At 54.2% G+C, this 19,055-nt stretch overlaps 1 long non-coding RNA gene and 2 other non-coding genes across 6 annotated transcripts; all 3 read right to left on the reverse strand.

Moving 5' to 3' along the window:
• Positions 1-570: 570 nt before the first annotated feature.
• On the reverse strand, positions 571-761 carry LOC122486264. The gene has a single exon (XR_006298112.1). It is a non-coding gene; the product is annotated as a U2 spliceosomal RNA (small nuclear RNA).
• Positions 574-17,382, reverse strand: LOC122485649. Of its 4 annotated transcripts, none has more exons than XR_006297904.1 (3): positions 17,175-17,382; positions 9,694-9,817; positions 574-1,619 (listed from the first exon to the last, which is right to left on the reverse strand). It is a non-coding gene; the product is annotated as an uncharacterized LOC122485649 (long non-coding RNA). The 4 variants fall into 4 exon arrangements; XR_006297905.1 differs by lacking the exon at positions 17,175-17,382 and adding an exon at positions 11,917-12,027; XR_006297907.1 differs by lacking the exon at positions 17,175-17,382 and adding an exon at positions 11,568-11,678.
• On the reverse strand, positions 11,017-11,207 carry LOC122486268. Its single transcript, XR_006298116.1, has one exon. It is a non-coding gene; the product is annotated as a U2 spliceosomal RNA (small nuclear RNA).
• Positions 17,383-19,055: the final 1,673 nt, after the last annotated feature.

The following is a 19,055-nucleotide window of genomic DNA, read 5'->3' on the forward strand; positions in this document are numbered from 1 at the left end:
TCCTTTGGCGTATAGGAAGGGAGGGGCTTTTTCAACAATGTACATGGACCCCTCGGTTAAAGTGCATCTAACTTTTTGGCTCAGGGAATTCGGTTTGGGAGTCAATTCTTCCTCTCTCCACCCACGCTCAACAAATTATAAGCGCACATTAGAAGATAGACATGAGGGAAGGAGGAAATCCCAATCGTTAGAGCAACTTGTAGAGATTCATTGCAATTCTCATAAAATTCCTCTATGAATGCTAAGAGTTCACTTGAGTCAAAACACCACAAAATTCGGAAGGTCCGCTTAAGCACAAGTCCTCAAGGTGATCATAACTCATGTAAAGCTGAAAAACTCACTGATGTTAAAAGAAAAAGGCGATCAACGAACAGGATCTTAGCTACATCTCTATCCGCTCGCTCCCCAAACCAAAAACCACCCTTAAAAACCTCAATAGTCTACACAGCGAAACAGCAGAAACTACTGCGAAGAAACGTGAAAGTTGCGGCTAGAAGCAGAAGCTGCAACTCGAAAAGAAAAGACAGGGCGGAAACTGACTTTTGAGACACACGAGTGTTTCCTCCCAAGGGGAGGTGCACCGTTCCTGGAAGTACTGCAATACCAGGTCGATGCGCGGAGTGGACGGAGCAAGCTCCTATTCCATCTCCCGGCTCCAAAAATCCATTTAATATATTGTCCTCGGATAGAGGACGTATCAGATATTAAACTGATAAGAACAGATACTACACTTGATCTTAGCCAAAAGGCCGAGAAGCGATAACCACATCTTCCCCAGCGCATCGACACCCTCCCTCTCACTCCTCCTTTGGGTCATGGTGAGAAAAGTCACCCTCAAACGAAGGCTCACCCTCTTTCCTTAGACTGGACAGTGTGTCATCGTCACAACTCCTAAGACATACTCAGTTTATCAGATCGCTTAACTTGTTCGGGGCTTTCACGCTTTTTATTGTTTTGCTCCCATAGCTCGCGAGAGAAACAGCCACTTTAATTTGCATGTCCCGCCCACACACGCGCCGTTTCCTGGTTTCCTGCCGTCAGCGCCGGCTCGCGCGCGCTCGCGCTCTCTCTCTGTCTCTCTCTCTCTCTCGCCTTGAAAGGGAAACGCGCCTGTAGCGGGAAAGCTGTCTCAAGTCTCATTTCCTTGGAGAAAGCCCAGAACGAGACAAATAGCTTTGTGAGGTTTTTCTTGGCAGCATTTTTCTTTTCTTCTTAAATTTCTTTTCGCACGTACAGCAACGTTGAAAGATTTCTACCGTGAGCACCCACCACCTAACATCATGGATCTGTTGTGTGCTGTACATACATACACCGACACAGATGCAGATACATATATATCCATCCCTCTACCCTTTTACTAAGCTGTCTTGCTCTAGGAGTTATGAGATCAACAACCGTTTCTCTTTTTTTTTTCTAGTTTCTCTTTTGAGCAGTTCTATTTGTAAATAGTGGTATTTCATGACTTGTATTCTCGTTTATAGGTCTTCTAACGGGGGGTGGGGGGGACTTTGCTTGTTAGAATAAAACGCATTCCATGTCGCAGTTCCCATATGGGTCCATCGGTGGACCCTCTTAATAACTTGTCAACGCCATCCGGCCAAAGACCACCAGGAACACACCTGTAATGAAAAGGCTTGGGTTACCGCTTGCTGCAAAGTGAGAAGGAACCCGCGGGGCGCCTCAGTGAGAGGGTGTCAGGAATGGCTCATTATATACAGGATGTAGGCTTGCATTAGGGGGCTTGGGGAAGGTTTAAGTGAGCGAGGCCTTCCTTTGGGATGCGAAGGGTGGCGGAATTGCCCCCCTCCCCCGCCGCCCGCCAATATGCCACTTTGGCGTAAGGATTATTTCCAGCTGAAACAGGAGGAAAAAACTCTTCCCTCCCCCGATTGGCCTAAAATCAGGACATAAAGGTATACAGGAGTTAACTACGGACAACCCTGGATCCTTATCAGCCCGGAGACTGGCACCAGAGACTCTACCTAACAAATTTTACTGCCCAGCCCTTATCTTCCACTGTTTCCCCATATAGTTACCATCCCACAGTTGGCCAGCCTAGAAACTCAAAACCCTTTTACTTTTTGTCACTTTTCTGAAAATTTATTTTTTTGTTTCTGTTTGTTTTGTTTTTAAAGATTCTTTATTTGTATATTTTATTTTCAGAGAGAGAGAGAGAGACGGAGAGAGAGAGCACACACACGCAGGAGGCGGGGCGAAGGGGGGGGAGAGAGAGAGAGAGAGAGAGAGAGAGAGAGAGAGAGAATCCCCAGGAGGCTCTGTGCTGTCGGCCAGTGCAGAGCCCGACTCCGGGCTCGATCTCATGAACCATGAGACCATGACCTGAGCAGAAATCATGGGTCAGACACTTAACCGACTGAGTCACGCAGGCGCCCCTGTTTGTTTTGTTTCAAGCGGCTATGTAAGCCCAAGTTCCAGCCACCCCATTGGGTTATTCATCCCTGACTTTCTCCTGTGTATATATGAGATACGTACACTAATACACTTCTGTTTCTTTTTCTCTTTTTAATGCGTCTTTTGCTACAAAGCCCCAGCCATCCTCCCCTTCCCACCACCCCCAAGAACCTTGAAGGGGAGAAGGACAAAGATTCGCCCCCTCCAGACAACACACACACACACACACACACACACGCACGCACACGCACGCACGCACACACTCTCCTACAGATGACCTCAGGCAGTGGGGGTAACTCAGTGATTGGGTAGCTGAATACATCTTACCTAGAAGAAAGGAAGAATAGAGCGAGGCCAAAACTGCGACTGGGAAAGTAGCAGCAGTTACTCATATTAGCTAGGATAGGGGGTGTTTGGTCAGTTTTGTTGTTTGGACAATATTCTTCTTTTTTCTTGTCTCAGTTCGGAGGCGACTACGGAGTGGCCTTGTTTCTGTCTTGATTCATCACGGGTCACAGAGTGACCTTAATCTGTTGATGTTGAAAATAAATAAAGGAGGGGCGCCTGGGTGGCTCAGTCGGTTGGGCGTCCGCCTTCGGCTCAGGTCATGATCTCGCGTTCTGTGAGTTCGAGCCCCGCGTCAGGCTCTGTGCTGACAGCTCAGAGCCTGGGGCCTGTTTCAGATTGTGTGTCTCCCTCTCTTTCTGACCCTCCCCCATTCATGGTCTGTCTCTATCTCAAAAATAAATAAATAAACGTTAAAAAAAAAAAAAAAAGACAGAAAGAAAATAAATAAAGGAGAGCTCAGTTAAAATGGAGTCGGGAAGCACTGGAAAGGGGAGCTCTCAAGCATGTGCCACTCCTTGCAGCCTGCCTACCCTTAGCGGGAAGAAGGAAGACAAAAATTTATTCTGACAAGGGAGACCCTTTTCACATAGGAAGCTTATCTCCTGCCTTTAAGAAAAAGAAGGAAGAGCCCTTGTTGCACCCCAGCCAACAAGGCACTAACCCCCGCTTGCAGCTAATGAGAAGCCGCCAGGACCTCTAACTCCTGTTCTTCTCCAGGGAACTGTTGCTCAAAACAAGCCTCCCCAGCTTCCTCCTAAAACGTAAACAAAGGCTGACCTTCCTTTTGCCTCTTCGGACTTGTCTGCAGTTCACCATAGCCTGCAGGTCCGTAATCGCAATTCCTCTGCTATTCCCGAATAGCTAGTAAAATAGGGTTTTTTGCTAGTAAAATAACTGGCTGTTTTATTTTTCAGATTGCCGCCACTGTTGTGTGAAACTGTTTACGTTCCACGGGAGACCCCCACAGCCTAGCTGTGAGTGTCAGGCCAGCTTCTGCGGCTGCTTTTCTCTCTGTCTCCAAACCGAAGACACATCGCGGGGTCTGAAAGGGCGGGCCTACGCCAGCCGACTCCATCTTGTTCTGTGTCCTTCACCTTGACCACACCTCCTCCCCTTGACTCCATCTTGTTCTGTGTCCTTCACCTTGACCACACCTCCTCCCCTTGAGTAAACCCTCCCTCACCTGCCGGACCCTTCCCCGGGACCCCTCCCCAGCCAATCGGCTGAGGCCATAGCCATTACCTCACCAACTGCCCCCAGGCCCCAATAAAACCTTTGTCCTTTTGAAACTCGCTCTCTTTCCCTGGTATCTCACCGCTGCGTCGGTGCAGGTAGGGGATTGAGCTCGAGCTAGCTCGAATAAAGGCTCTTTGCTTTTGCATCGGACTCGGCTCCCTAGTGGTCTTTGGGGATCACGAATTCTGGGCATAACATTTGGGGGCTCGTCCGGGATCCCCAAGACCCCCAAGGGACCCCCGACCCGGAGAGCCTGACTGGCCACGGTTAGTGTCTGTCCTGTCTTTTCTGTGTGAGCTCATTTCTGGAATTCTGGTAGTGCCCGACGCGGTCTAAGTGGACGCACTGGAGGACCACGGGCCGGGAGTTTCGGAAGACGTTCCGATTCTCCCTTCTGGAGGGACGTGGAATCCCCTCATCTGTTTTCGGAGGGACGTGGAATCCCCTCAAAGGTCTGAGACGAGGCGGGTCGCTCCCGCTGGTCGGCGTGAGGCCGTCGTCTTTGGAGGGACGTGGAATCCCCTCATCGGTTTTGGAGGGACATGGAATCCCTTCAAAGGTCTAAGCTAGCTTGCAGTTCTGCTTCCATGGAGTTGGAAGACTTTCTAGGGGCCCTCTGTTTGTCTGTTTTTGTGTTTCTCTGTTTTGCTCTGTGGACTTACTGGACGGACGTTATGGGACAGACTCGGACTACTCCTCTAAGTATTATGATTGATCACTTTAAGGATGTGAGGGGAAGAGCTAACAACCTCAGTGTGGAAGTCCAAAAGGGTCGGTTGCAGTTTTTTTGTTCTAGCGAGTGGCCAACTTTCAATGTCGGATGGCCACCAGAGGGGACCTTCGACCTCCCTACCATCCACCGAGTCAGGAGTATCATCACTCAGCCTAAGATGGGCCATCTTGATCAGCTCCCTTACATTATCACTTGGCAGGACCTTGTAGAAGACCCACCCTCTTGGCTTAAGCCCTTCCTAAACCTGATCTCTCCAGAGCCAAAACCCATTCTTGCTTTGCAGGAGACAGAGAAGAGGAAACGTCTTACCCAGCCTTCAGCACCCCTCTACCCTGTCCTACAGGGGGGTACTGAAGAAGAATTAATTTTTCCTCCCCCGTATAACCCCTCTAGGATGCCAGAAGAACACCATCCTCCCCCTCCGGGGGAGGCAGACGCTGTTCCGAGAGCGGGAGGCGGAAACGCTCCAGGGGGAAGCCCGCCCTTTACCCGACAAAGGGCTCAGAGGGCGCAATCCGCCTCCGCCGCCGACTCCACTATTCTGCCCCTGCGAGCCACCGGACCCCCAGACGCGGAGGGGAATCAGCCCCATCACTATTGGCCTTTCGCCACTAGTGACCTCTACAATTGGAAAGCTCAGAATCCTAAGTTTTCCGAGAAACCGGCAGGGCTTATTGATTTATTAGACTCTGTTCTTTTTACCCATCAGCCCACGTGGGATGATTGCCAGCAGCTTTTGCAGGTCCTGTTCACGACTGAAGAAAGAGAAAGAATCCTCAATGGGGCCCGAAAACTAGTTCCGGGCGCAGATGGGAATCCCACCACCAACCAGGCTCAGATAGATGCCTCCTTCCCCTTAACTCGGCCCCAGTGGGATTTCAACACGGCAGAAGGTAAGGAGAGGCTCCGGGTCTACCGCCAGACTCTAATGGGGGGTCTCCGAATGGCTGCTAGAAAGCCAACCAATTTGGCCAAGGTAGGAAATGTACAACAGGGAAAAGATGAATCTCCGGCTGCCTTTTTAGAGCGGATCATGGAGGCATTCCGTACCTATACCCCCATGGATCCAGAGGCTCCGGAAAGCAAGGCAGCTGTTATCATGGCCTTTGTAAACCAATCGGCCGTAGACATTAGGAGAAAATTACAGAAAATAGATAGACTAGGAGAAAAAAGTCTGCAGGACTTACTGGTGGTAGCCGAAAAGGTATATAATAACCGGGAGCCTCCTGAGGACAAGCAGGCTCGCGCCATGGTGGCTGCCAGCAGTAAGCAGACTCGAGACCTGGCCAGAATACTGCTAGCTACCACTGCTGACTTCCCCGAGGAACGAGACCGCCGTCTCCGGCAGCTGGCAGACGACGCAAGAAAAGGTAAAAGCACCACCAAGGGGGGGGGGGGGGGGGGAAGCAGAGGCTGCAGAAGGATCAGTGTGCATACTGCAAGGAGATAGGGCATTGGGCCCGAGATTGTCCGAAAAGGGCCGGCGGGAAGGGAAGCAAGACTGATCGAGTAAAAGTCCTAGAGCTGGATGAACTAAGTGATTAGGGGAGTCAGGGTTCGGACCCTCTCCCCGAACCCAGGGTAACTCTTAAAGTGGAGGGGACCCCTATTGACTTCCTTGTCGACACCGGAGCACAACATTCGGTCCTCCGCACCCCACAAGGAAAACTAGCTAGCAAGAAGTCCTGGGTACAAGGGGCAACTGGTATGAGCCAGTATTCATGGACTACCCGAAGAACAGTAGATTTGGGGATGGGCCGGGTATCCCACTCCTTTATGGTAATACCAGAACGCCCCTACCCGCTGTTAGGACGGGACTTACTGACCAAGATTGGAGCTCAGATAACTTTCAGACAAGGGGGGCCTCAGGTCACCGATGGCAAGGGCCACCCCATCCAGGTCCTGACCATGAAACTAGAGGATGAATACCTCCTCCACCAGGAGGCGCTCCCGAGAGAGGATAATATAGACAGATGGCTACAAGAATTCCCCTCGGTTTGGGCAGAGACAGGGGGGATGGGACTAGCCGCTCATAGGACCCCAGTCCTGGTAGAGCTCAAGCCAGGAGAGAGTCCGGTAAGGATCAAACAATACCCCATGTCTCAGGAGGCCCAGAAGGGGATCCAGCCACACATCCGGAGACTACGAAGCCTAGGGGTACTAGTTCCTTGCCAGTCTGCCTGGAACACCCCCCCTACTGCCGGTCAAAAGCCTCACACAAATGACTACCGACCGGTACAAGACCTCCGGGAAGTAAATAAGAGGGTCGTGGACATACACCCAACTGTTCCCAACCCATATACTCTCTTGAGCTCCTTGGCGCCCTCCAGGGTCTGGTATACTGTACTAGATTTAAAGGACGCCTTCTTCAGTCTGCCGCTGGCACCCCAGAGCCAACCCTTGTTCGCCTTCGAGTGGCATGATCCGGAGGAGGGCTACAGTGGGCAACTCACCTGGACACGGCTACCTCAGGGATTCAAAAATTCACCCACCATCTTCGACGAGGCACTACACGAGGACCTGGTATTTACAGACACCTTCTCTGGCTGGGTGGAGGCATACCCAACCAAGCATGAAACGGCTCAGACGGTGGCTAAGAAGCTACTAGAAGACATCTTACCCAGGTATGGTTTTCCTGCCCTGGTAGGATCAGACAATGGACCAGCTTTTATCTCACAGGTAACACAGGCAGTAGCCAAGGCGGTGGGGGCAAACTGGAAATTACATTGTGCTTATAGGCCCCAGAGCTCAGGACAGGTAGAAAGAATGAACAGAACCCTAAAAGAGACCCTTACCAAATTAACCATGGAGCCAGGCGGGGACTGGGTGACTCTCCTACCGTGCGCCCTTTACCGGGTTAGAAACACTCCTTACACTCTGGGTTTTACTCCCTACGAGATCATGTTTGGCAGGCCACCCCCTGTTATTCCCAGCCTTCTAGCTGAACTTATTGCTGAGTTTAAAGATCAAGAACTTTTTCTTTCCTTGAGCGGGCTCCAGAGGGCGCACGAGGACATTTGGCCGCGCCTCCGTGCCATCTACGAGGCTGGCCGGATCCCAACACCTCATCAGTACAGGCCGGGAGACTGGGTCTACGTCAAGAGGCACCACCGAGAGACTCTCGAGCCGCGCTGGAAGGGACCCTACATCGTGGTGTTGACAACCCCCACCGCTCTCAAGGTAGACGGCATCGCGACCTGGGTCCATCACACCCACGCTCAGCCAGCGGACCCCTCCTCGATCCGGAAGGACTTCGTCACGCGATGGGCCATCAGTCGGGACCAACACAACCCGCTCAAGCTCAAGCTACAGCGCATTCGACCTACCTAATATTGGTAACTCTGTTAACTCTGCTTGTCATTGCTCATGCTGCCGGGAGTCCCCACGCCCCCCAAAACATCACCTGGCAGATCATAGACACCAGCTCGGGGACAATACTTAATCAGACCTCCCAGAGCCACCCCAGGGACACTTGGTTCCCAGAACTTTTCGTAAACCTCCAGACTCTGTCCTTCTTGTCACCATAAATGCAGCCGGTCCCATGATTGGGTCCGTAAGCTACATGACAAGGGGGGAATGAAAGGGCGGGCCTACGCCAGCCGACTCCATCTTGTTCTGTGTCCTTCACCTTGACCACACCTCCTCCCCTTGAGTAAACCCTCCCTCACCTGCCGGACCCTTCCCCGGGACCCCTCCCCAGCCAATCGGCTGAGGCCATAGCCATTACCTCACCAACTGCCCCCAGGCCCCAATAAAACCTTTGTCCTTTTGAAACTCGCTCTCTTTCCCTGGTATCTCACCGCTGCGTCGGTGCAGGTAGGGGATTGAGCTCGAGCTAGCTCGAATAAAGGCTCTTTGCTTTTGCATCGGACTCGGCTCCCTAGTGGTCTTTGGGGATCACGAATTCTGGGCATAACAGGTCTTAGGAATCTTATTCTCCCTGTAATCTCAAAACAACGAAACAATTTGCTATTGCATCATCCTGGGGCTATTTTTGCCTGAAGTTATTCCTCAATCCCCAACTAGGACGGAGAAATCTACAAGGCTAAGGAAATGGAATCCCTCAGAGCCGTGAGGCGGCAGGGAAACACCTCACCAGAGTGGCACCCACCATCCCTCAGTTTTCTCCCTGCCTTGTTGCAATTAAAAACAAAGTAGCGAATCATCTTTCCAGAAGGTACACAAGCAGATGGGAGACACTATCCTGGCAGTCTGAATTTTGCTTTTGTTGAATGTCATCGAGAATTTGGAAATTTTCACCTTTCCACCCATAATATGGGCAAAGAAGAGAACTCTGACACGGTTAGATGAATGATTAGACTCTGACTAGACGAACCCGAAGATGAAAGCAAAGGACTGGTCTCTAATGAGGAGGGTGAAAGGGATCAACATGAGTGAAACCTCCGACCGCACGTCTTCAAATGACAATATCCTAGATGAATTTTCTCAAACACCAGACTTTGCAGGTCAACAGAATTGCAAGCCACCGAGGGTTAAAAACATAAAAAATAAAAATGAAAAAAACCTTCGACTGTTGTGTTTTGACGGTGCAAGTGAAAGGGCGGGCCTACGCCGGCCAACTCCATCTTGTTCTGTGTCCTTCACCTTGACCACACCTCCTCCCCTTGAGTAACCCCCCCGCCCCCCACCTGCCTAACAGGACTCGGACCCTTCCCCAGCCAATCGGCTGAGGCCATAGCCATTACCTCACCAACTGCCCCTACCTAGGCCCCAATAAAACCTTTGTCCTTTTGAAACTCGCTCTCCCCCCTCCCCCCCCCCCCCCCCCCCCCCCCCCCCCGGTATCTCACCGCTGCGTCGGTGCAGGTAGGGGATTGAGCTCGAGCTAGCTCGAATAAAGGCTCTTTTGCTTTTACATCGGACTCGGCTCCCTGGCGGTCTTTGGGGAATCACGAATTCTGGGCATAACACAAGAAGAACCAGAAGTAGTGATAAGGCCGAACCTGTTGGAGAGATGTATTGGAAATACTGGAGAAGCAATATTTCACAGGCCGGGTAGGACAGCCAATGAGCAGTCCGTTGCATTTGGAGGATGTCCCCGGATTCGGATATTTAGGCCTTCAAAACCTGGAAAGTATGAAGTGTAAGAATGTGAGTTTTGTTGTGTTTAATTAAACTCGTGTCAATTTTAAATAAAGCAGTTTCCCACAGTGCTTTTTAAAAAATTTTTACATTTATTTACTTCTGATAGAGACAGGGCACAAGTGGGGGAAGGGCAGAGAGAGAGAGAGAGAGAGAGAGAGAGAGAGAGAGAGAGAGAGAGAAAGAGACAGAATCTGAAGCAGGCTCCAGCTCTGAGCTGTCAGCACAGAGCCGGACGCCGGGCTCGAACTCACAAACCAAGAGATCATGACCTGAGCCAAAGTCAGACGCTTAACCGACTGAGCCACCCAGGTGTCCCCTCCCCCAACGCTTTTATTTTTCCTTCTCCTGAAAGGGCCTCTTGGAGCCTGGGTAACAAATGTGTTGAGGTCTATCTAGTTTTCTCCCCGGCACACTGAGAGTTTAGGTGAGCCAGATCAGCCCGGTGCTATGGTTTTCGCCGGCTACAGTCAGTGGCACAGGTGGCACCAAGAACGTGTCAAGGACCTGAGGGTATGTGCAAGGAAATGAATCCAGGTCAATAGGGAGGCAAGGACATTGAGGGATCCGGGGGTAGGGGTGGGGTGTAGGTGTGAAGGAACAGAGAAGTGTCAGGTGTCAAAGGGCAGAGGAAGGGTAGAAGGCGATGGGAGAATGTGATGCTGGATGGGGACACGGTTAGAGCAATTGGGAATGACAAAATCTAGCGGGCCGACGAGGGGGGATAGATTTTAGCCGCGGCGTAGAAACTGAGAGGTCAGGCGGGGTGTTCGGAAGGAATCGCCCGTGTGACTGTTGAAACTCACCAGGAATGACAGAAGTGTCTCAGAGAGAGACAGCCAGGAGCTAAACCTTCAAAAGCGAAATGAGCTGCAGCTAGCTGGACTTTAGAAAGCACAAGGACTGGCAAGGCGGCGGGGGGGCGGGGGGGGCGTGTACAACATAAACGGCCGGGCGCGGGGAGGAGAGCAAAGCTCTTTGAGAGGTAACGTGGAGCAAGACTCCCGGGAACGAGAAATGGAAGGTTTAGAAGAGCTGGCAAACCGGAAAAGGGAAGACGAGAGAATGGAACGAAAAACGACCGCCAGAGGAAAAAAAGGAGAGAAGACAAAAAAAAAAAAAGAGAGAGAGCGCGCGCCGCAAACTAAGCGCCATATCTGCTTTTAGAAACCCACTGAAAGGAAGGGAAGTGCACCGTTCCCGGAAGTACTGCAATACCGGGTCGATGCGCGGAGTGGACGGAGCAAGCCCCTATTCCATCTCCCGGCTCCAAAAATCCATTTAATATATTGTCCTCGGATAGAGGACGTATCAGATATTAAACTGATAAGAACAGATACTACACTTGATCTTAGCCAAAAGGCCGAGAAGCGATACCGGCCTGCCCCTCCCTCTCCAGTACCGTTCTCCCATCATCCATATTCAACTCATGGTGAGAACCCTAACGCTCACTCCTTTTCTGATATCCTTTGCGACATCGACAGGACCATCGATAATCACTAGAATACTTTTGTGCACATTTTTTTCGTTCTCCACATTCTGAAGGGGAAATCCCGTATCCCTGGTTGGCCCGTCCTTACCGCGCCGCCGCACAGCCATTTCTAATCTGCATGATGCCCCGCCTTTTGTTCCCTGAGGAGGCGCGGCCGCCGCGGCCCGACTCCACCCTCCCGACCGCCTCTGCGCGCCGCGAGCCCAAACCCAACTGGGGGCCCACCTCCCGGCGTGCACACACCTCGCGCAAAGACCCGGGAGGAGGGGCGGCTGGCGGGGACTGCGAAGGGACAGCCAACACGGCTGCAGATCCCGGGGCTTCCGGGAGCCCGTGAAGGCAAGACCTTGCTTTTGGCCGCTGCTCTGCCCGCCCCGCCCCGCCCACTCAACCACCGTTCAGTGAATGACATCCTGCCTCCTACACTCCCAGCCAGTGCCCCGCGCGTCGCGATGCTGACGGCTCTTCAGCAGCACGCCCACCCTCCACCCCCACCCCCGGCTCGCGTCCGCGTCCTTCGGGCCGTCTTCCGCCCCAGAGTCCCAGCCCCAGGCTGGTTCCCTCGCGAGAAGGAGATGTCCTCCTGGATTACTTTCATTGGGATGGAACAGTTCCCGTCGCGAATCAATAACTTGGCGTTTCCCTCTCCTCGGCGTGATTCACTCCCGCGGAGTTTGCTCAGATACACACGCACGGACCCAAGTGCCTGCAAAGTGCGCTCGGTGGACGCCAGTCGTATGCCCTTGTGTCCTCGCCGTGAGTGCGGTGTGGTCACGGTCCTGCCAACTCTTGCCGCAAGGGGGCCTTGAATTTCGGGGGAGCAGGGACAGTGACTGCAGGAGCACGGCGGCGGACGTTCTCAGGCAGCGCCTGCTGCTCCAGTCCCGCCAGCAACTCCGCGTGGCATCAAAGGGGGGATTGCTTGGGGGCGGGGGGGCGGGGGGGGGCAGGGGAGCAGGGGGAGGGGCCGATCTTACAGGTGAAAATGGTACCTCGGCACGGTTTTGACTTGTACTTCTCTAATCATGGGTAAGAAGATAAGGCTGAGTGTTCTCTCCTGTGTTTGAGAGCCCTGGACTCTCTCTGTTCGGGGACTTCGGCCCTTTTTACTTGCTAGGTTAACTGGTCGGGCTTTATCATAAGGGCTTGTATCGGCAATTTACAGTTTAAGGCCCTTTGTATGTAATACAAGCAGTGAGTATTTTCTTCTGTTGGCTATCTGTCTTTTGAGGATTTCATCTCCTTAAGGTTCCACTGAAAGTTATATTTTAGAGGCGCCTGGCTTGCCACTCTTGACCTGGAGGGGTCGTGAGTCCCAGCCCCACGTTTAGGCGTAGACATTATCTAAAACATAGGGGCGCCTGGGTGGCTCAGTCAGTTGAGCCTCGAGCCTCTGACTTCGGCTCAGGTCAGGATCTCAGGTCAGGGTTTGTGGGTTTCAGCCCCACGTCCGGCTCTGTGCTGACAGCTCAGAGCCTGGAGTCCGCTTTGGATTCTGTGTCTCCCTCTCTATCTGCCCCCTCCACTGCTCGCGCTCTGTCTCTCTCGCTCTCAAAAATAAACAAATAAATATCACAAACTATTTTTTTTTAACGTTTATTTATTTTTAGACAGAGAATGGAATGGGGGAGGGTCAGAGAGAGGGAGACACAGAATCTGAAACAGGCTCCAGGCTCTGAGCGGTCAGCACAGAGCCCGACGCGGGGCTCGAACTCAGGGACCGCGAGATCATGACCTGAGCCGAAGTCGGCCGCCTAATGGACTGAGCCACCCAGGCGCCCCCACAACCTATTTCTTAATTTAAAAACCCATTACATTAACAAACAACCTTTAAAAAGTTATTTTTTCTATCATCCTATTCATCACGAAAAAAATAGCTTTCAGATGTTTTTCAGATGAGGTTATAAAATAATTTCCTAGATCTTCCCTTAGGTCTTTTTCTTCTTTCTCCACAGCTAAATCTTTGAGCCATTTGGTATCTACTCTGCAGTACAGTGCAAAGGAATGTATTTTTCCTTCACAACTTTGAGATGCCACCTTGGATCCTAAACTGTACCGCGTGTACATTTTTGTAACACTCCTGGATCTTTCTTCCTCTCTCTCTCTTTCCTTCTTCTTTTTCTAAATGTTTATTTTTGAGAGAGAGCCCAGGCAGGGGAAGGGCGGGGGGGGGGGGGGGGGGGGGGGGGGGGGGGGGAGGGGGGCGGGCAGAGGCTCCGAAGCAGGCTCTGTGCTGACAGCAGCGAGCCCGATGCGGGGCTCGAACTCACCAACCATGAGATCATGACCTGAGCTGCGAAGTCCCCCTCTCAACCAACTGGGCCACCCATGTGCCCCCTCCCCCCTTTTTAAAGACGTTATTGTTGAGTAATCTCTTCCATGCTCTACCGACTGAGCCAGCCAGGCCGCACCACCACCACCCCCACCGCCACCCCACCCCGCCTTCGATTTTTCTTTAAAAAGTAGCAGAACAGGGGTGCCTGGACAGCTCAGTCGGTAGAGCATGAGACTCTTGATCTCAAGGCTATGAGTTCAAGCCCTGCAGGGGACATAGAACTTACTTAAAAAATAAAGTAGCGGAACACGTTTGATTCTTTGCGTCCACGGGATTGACCCATCCTTTCCATGTGGATGATGGTTGGGCGCCCATCAGACAGAGCCCAACTCCGGGACGTGACTGTGATCCTATTCCTGCCCCCTAGGCATTCATGGTGGGGGTGAGGGGGTGCGTGGTCACTTGTATGGAGAATCCTCCTCAAGAAAATGGATGCCCCATTCGGAAAGCGACAGGCACTACAGAGTGGACGGACCCTCGGACAGAGCAGGAGGCCCAGTGATAAAGCTCTTGTCTTTTTACCCTGGGGAAATGGATCTGCCCAGGAGGACAAAACCACCAGCACTCTGGGCCTCCTGCCATCGCCAGCGGTTCCAACTTAAGGAATAGTCATTAATCACCTTCAACTCCACGACCCACCGGGGCGGTGCTTGGTCCTGGGAAGTAGAGAGAAACCAGACACCATTCCCGCCTCCTCGCTGCCCCAACCAGGGAGCATCCAGGCCAGGACCAGGATAAGACACCTGCCCAAAAGGCCACAACTCCAGGTTCGATGCGGAGGGGACTGTCAGAGATGAACACATGGTTGTGGCTCCCACCTGGCTGTGTGACTCCCTTGAGGCCCAAGGCCTCTCCCGTTTGGCTCTGCGTCCCTATGGGAAGCATGCGATACATATTCAATAAAGGAGAAGGTGGGATGGAACACAAAGCCAGCTGAATCAGGAAGACCTGCCTGACGTCTTGGCGGGGGGGGGGGGGGGGGGGTTGGGGGGGGTGGTGGCCTAAAGAACAAGTCAGAATGCCCATGCAAGTCAGAATTTCAGGGCACATGAGGGGGGAACCCGGGCATTGCAGTCTGACCAAGAGCGGGGGCAGGGGAGCGATTGGGGAATGAAGGGACCGGTTTGTATCCCACTGACCTGCCCAGCCACCTTGGAGTTATGATCTGGGCCTCAAAACTGGGGACCCTTGCTTCTGGTGGGCTCCTCCCTATCGTCATGCCCCCACCCCCATGTCCCCGTCCTTCACAGACTCATTCATATCTCAAAGTCAGCCAGCAGGTTCAGCTTCTCACAGGAACCTGACGTACCCCTTCCCCTTCCCTTTCTTCCTCCACCTTGTCCCCACCGGCCGGCCTGGCCCTGCCCCCACTCCACCCCCCCACCCCCACCCCCACCCCTCACCTCCCACCCCCGCCCCTGCCCTTGCTCAGGCTGGAACCCTCCTTATCACATCAGATCAAGACGGCCATCAGACTCTGATCCAAGGGATGTTTGTTGAGTATCCACCGTGGAAGGCACCGTTTCACGGGCACCGTGCCCGCAGAAGGCGGCCGCCCACCCCCATTTCACAGAGGGGAAAGCAGCTTGCAGCAGGTAATAGAGAGTCTGACTTCCTTTGGATCTTTGACTGCAGACAGCTTTTAAGTCTCGCCACTCCCTCCTCTCTTCCTGCCCTCCCTCCGGTCGATCTGACAAAAAGCTTTACCCCAGACCCTCCATTCACCACCATAATAAACACACCAACCCAGGCTCCTTCCTTTGCTCTCAAGCCATTTTTGAATCTGCCCGGGAGCCAGCCTGCTCTCCCTGGAAAGCCTCATTATGTGAGCTGTAAACCTTTTCATACCCTCGTGGGTAGTGTCATCGGTCTCCACATCTAAAAGGAAATGCGGGGCGGGCGGGCGGTGAAGAGACGGTCCATCTGGTTCCGCAGAGTGGCAGGCACAACGCAGAAGCTAGGACGTCGTCCGACCGGCACTTGCTCTCAACATATTCCAATGTGGGTCCAAAGGCCTCCCCACCAGACTGGATGGCCTCCTGTCCGTGCCAAGACCAGGGGATCCGTTATTTCCCCATTGGGTACACTGTTTGCTGAGTGCCTACGGTGTGCTAAAGGCGAAGCCAGTCTGGGACTGTCGTAAAGCGACTGGTGCCTGGATTTGCAGGGGTACATGGAACGCTCCCATTGTCCTGGGGAATTCACCGTTTCAGAGTAAGCTGACCGGGGGCATCCTCCCAGATGCTCGAAGGAGTGCTTCTGGAGGCACACGGTGCAACGGAAACGCCTGGCGGGCTAGTGGAGGTACCACCAACCTCGGGCCACCGCCCCAGGGACTCCAATTCGATTGCCGATTGCCGTATGGCAGTGGTGGGACAGGAGTATGATTTAAAGGAAAACCCCAGGAGATTCTGATGTGCCAACCAGGGTGGATAAGCGGCTCCCCACAGATCGATCTGGAACAAGGAATCTTCCTTCCGTACCAGGGAAGACATTTATTTGTACGTATGATCGCATTTGCCTGTAATTTGTTCTGGGACGGCTAAGGGGTCCGGCAGAGCGAGTTGAGAGCTTCTTGAAGGCCCCGGGTTTCAGTCCCCTACATTGCAAGTCGAGCCACATGGGCGTGGGCGTGAAGTATTTCTCCCCAAAAGTGTGGGTCACCAGGCCGTGGGCCTGGGCCCACGCCCAGGGACGGGGCATACGAAGAAAAAAAGCACTTCAGAGGCAGCAAACAGGCACGGTCTTGAGCAGAGAAGCAAGAAAGTTTCAGGAGACCGGAGGCGGCGAAGAGGTGGGGAAAGGGGGTCGGCGCGTGTGACCCAGAGAAGAAGCCAGAGGCACGAAAGGGGAACGCGACTCGGCCGCAGAGCCCGACGACCGGAGGCACGGAGGGGGGCTGACCCCAGGCGGCGGACGCCGAGCGGCGGCACGCGCCTGTGCCAGGGGTACTAGGGCCCAGCCTCCGGGCTCCTCCCCCCCGGCTAGGAATAATAAGACCATACGGCCGCCGACCGTTCCCACAAGCGGGGAAACTGCAAGGCTACAACTTCTGGAACCAAAACGCGGGGCGGGGAAGAAGAAACAGCACAGGGGAAAAAAACAAAAAAACAACAACAGACGAACAGAGAGCAGCAAAAAAAAGAAGAAGAAGAAAAAAAAAAAAAAAAAAAGGCAGCGCAACACACGAGCGACAAAAACCAAGCACTAGATTCCACCTGTAGTTCGCAACCCCACCGCCCTCCCCGCGACCGGAAAGCGGGAGGAAGCGCGCACACCTTCTGGAAATACTGCAATGCCAGGCCGATGCGTGAAGTGGACGGAGCGGACCCCTGACCCCACTTACCCAGCCCCAGCAAACCCACTTAGCATGCCGTGCTCGACCAGAGAACGTATCACATACCGAGCACGAAAAGGACAGCTCCTACACTCGGTCTTACTAAAAAGGCCGGGAATCCTTACCGGCCGCCGCCTCCTCCCCGCTACCGCCCTGCGGCCATCCATATTGCACTCACGGTGAGCCAGGTCACGCTCAGTCCACATTCGTGGCTCACTATCCCGTGGAACGCGCCACACGCGGTGCAGTTGCAGTTGCCCCCCGCATTCCTGGTGAATTTTCGCGTCCCTTTCCGCTCCCTCCCGTCCTTCCCTAGCGGAGGACTCGCTAATTTGCGTGTCCCGCCCCACCCTGCCCCGGGCGGGGGTGGAGGGGTGGGGGGCGTGCCACAACGGTCCCGCTCCGCCCCTGGCCCGGCCCGCCGGGTCCCCGGAACCCTTCCCGCCGCGGGCCCAGGGCAGGGGAGAGGGGCTGCGGGAGGGAGCCGTGGGACCGGAGCGGTCCGCGTGCTCCCGAGAAAGCCGCGGGGGAGAACGCTGTGCGTCGGGGAGGGGAGCGTCCGCCCGGGGGCCCCAGGCGGGGCCCCGACCTTGGGCGGGCAGCGAACTGCGGCCGGGGCAGGAACCTGCGAGCGTGACTGTGAGCGGCCTCCGTCCTACTCACCTCCTCGCCAGCCTCCGGTGACTGAGAGAGACATCCCGCCTCGCCCCCTGTCCCCCGCCCCCCCTCCCCGTCCCCGTCCCCGTCCCCGTCCCCGCCGGGCGTCGGTTTCTTTCCTGGGTTAGTTCTTCTCGAAGTCTGCAGTTAGCCAGCTGTAAGGACCGTGAGACCAGCACGATCGCCCCGCGATCTGATTGAGTCCTCGGTTCCGTCATCCCTGCGGGGAAACCGTCCCGATCGATCGCAGCACTGCCGCGCGCCAGACTCACTGCCCTGCGTGCGGTCTTTCCCATCCGTTTGGATCCTCAGGACCCTGGAGCGAGTTGAAGTGGTTACCACCCTCACTTCACGGCTGTGATAACCGACATCAGAGAGGTTGAGAAACTTGTCCAGTGGGACGCAGACTGTAGGCAGCCGACCTGTGGGCCTCACCCTGACCCAAGACACCGCCTGCCTCTGGACGTGGACCTTGGAGCAGGGAAGGACTGCTGGGCACGCGCGCGCGCGTACACGCACGCACACGCGCACACACACACACACACACACACACACGGACCGGCACGAGAGAGGCCGGTAACACGATGGTGACATCTGATCTGCGGTCACGGCCCTGCCCGACCCCGCCTTAGCTCTTGGCTCTGTGACTGTCTCCCGCCCTGAGTTTACCCTCTGTCCCGTGGGGGTGGGGGCGGGGATGATCTCTCCGTCACGCGTTCCCCCGGAAGCGCGGGGTTGCGCGGGACCCTAAGCAAGTTACCTTCGTGACTAGTTAGCCTCTGAGGCCCTGTGTGGAAATGCCCGGCGGGAGTCCGCTGCTTGAGTAGCAAACAGCGTTTTTGCCAGTCACTTCTCTGGAAGCTTCGTCTCCTCGCCGAAGACCACGTCCTGATAGAACCTAAGCTAACAGCGGGGTCTGTTTTGAGCACTTTTCCCTCCCCACTCCCACCAGCCCCACTATGATACGGTACGGTACGGGAGTAGGTCCTGGTCTGTACCCTGCCTCCCTTCCCACACCCTGCCCCGCCGCCTCGATACCCCAGCTCCGGACGACTGGGAAGATCCCACCTGGACCCCTCTTTCCACCTCTCTGGCGGCCCGTGCACTTAGCCCCGTGCCCAGCACCTAAATATTTGTTGAATGGATGAGCGAATGGATATGGATTCAACGAGGTGATCTATCGACCAAGCAAGCTCACCCAGCCAGTGGCCCAACGGTCATCCTGATGGCTCTTGGGGCCTCTCCAACACAAGACCTCTCTGCTTGGTTCCACGTTCTTCAGTTACTAGCCACTTTATGGTTTCCCAGCTGTTTTGACCCTCAAGACACTCCCATTCCTGGCAAAGGACCGTCTCCCGAGGAACCGAGTGCACTGATCGGCCTCTTGGGAGTTAACTGACTG

Source organism: Prionailurus bengalensis, chromosome E1 (genome assembly GCF_016509475.1).
Source record: "Prionailurus bengalensis isolate Pbe53 chromosome E1, Fcat_Pben_1.1_paternal_pri, whole genome shotgun sequence".
NCBI classification, from domain to species: Eukaryota; Metazoa; Chordata; class Mammalia; order Carnivora; family Felidae; genus Prionailurus; species Prionailurus bengalensis.